This window comes from Watersipora subatra, chromosome 1, assembly GCF_963576615.1.
Source record: "Watersipora subatra chromosome 1, tzWatSuba1.1, whole genome shotgun sequence".
NCBI lineage: Eukaryota > Metazoa > Bryozoa > Gymnolaemata > Cheilostomatida > Watersiporidae > Watersipora > Watersipora subatra.
The window spans coordinates 71337593-71338708 of record NC_088708.1 but is presented as its reverse complement, the minus strand read 5'-3'; positions in this window follow the sequence as shown (position 1 = coordinate 71338708).

The window sequence follows — 1116 nt, the reverse complement described above, 5'->3', positions numbered from 1 at the left end:
CCTGGTGAATAATGGCTCTTAATTTACGCAAGCTCTATAAGCATGAAAAGATGGAACAATCAGATACAATTCACTACAATCAAGCGTAATGCTGAAATGAGTTAATAACAAATACTCAAACAGTTACACTTGTAAATGTAAGAATGTTAAGATATATATAGGTTACAAAGATATACAAAGCTGCACAAAGGTATGTTAATGTTACCACACTGTTCTTAATAAACCTTAAGGATGTAACTCTCAGTACTTAGTTCTGTCGCTCGTAGTCTGTATCACTAGCTCTGTGCTCTTTGTTCTCCTCACTAAGGTATCTTCTCTGTTGCATACTCTTACCCCTCCTCCTTAACACTGGAGCACCTTTGCTTATATAGCAAGTGCTGGGTGTTAATCTATGGGCTTTCTGCTCAAGCTGGCTTTTGGGCTAATCCGAGAATGGTTGAACACTCATGATAATTAGAGAAAGCTCAACTCAGTAAATCCATTACATTCTCCACCCCTAGATGCGGTGCCAGTATCCAAATATTGGCTGACCAGCGTCGATAAGGCAGTTATGGATTTAGCTCTAACTGTGACAACCCTGTTGCAACCTTGGGTTACAATTCTTAGTTGTCTTCATAGCACAGCTTATTTCGTGTTCAACTAGGATGTTGTAAGAGTGTTCTTTTGGCCCGAGTCGAAGTGATACTTCAGGTCATCATATTTGAGAAGCAGCTTTACGTAACAACATTGCATTTCATTCCTTTCTTGGACAACTTCATCAAGGCAAGATTCCAGTGTATATTTGTCGTCACGAGGCCGCTTTGCATATTTTTTAGCATGCAGCTGATAGGCTGTTGCAGGTGTACGAGTAGCTTTGCTACTCGAATACAATCTGCTGCTACTAGCTGTGCCAGCAGTCCAATGCTTGCGAGAGTTACTGGTTGCTCCACAATGCTATACCTTTACTGTGAAAGAACTACTATTGTCGTAAAAGTTATGCCCAGCACAATTTCGTGGGTGTTTCTTGCATTGTGTGGGCCTTGACCGGCATTGCTCTTGTTTAGCCACAACCTCCTTTGCTGATGCAGGTTGAAGCCCTTTATCTGAACACTCATGCAGCTGCTCCTCAACCATTTC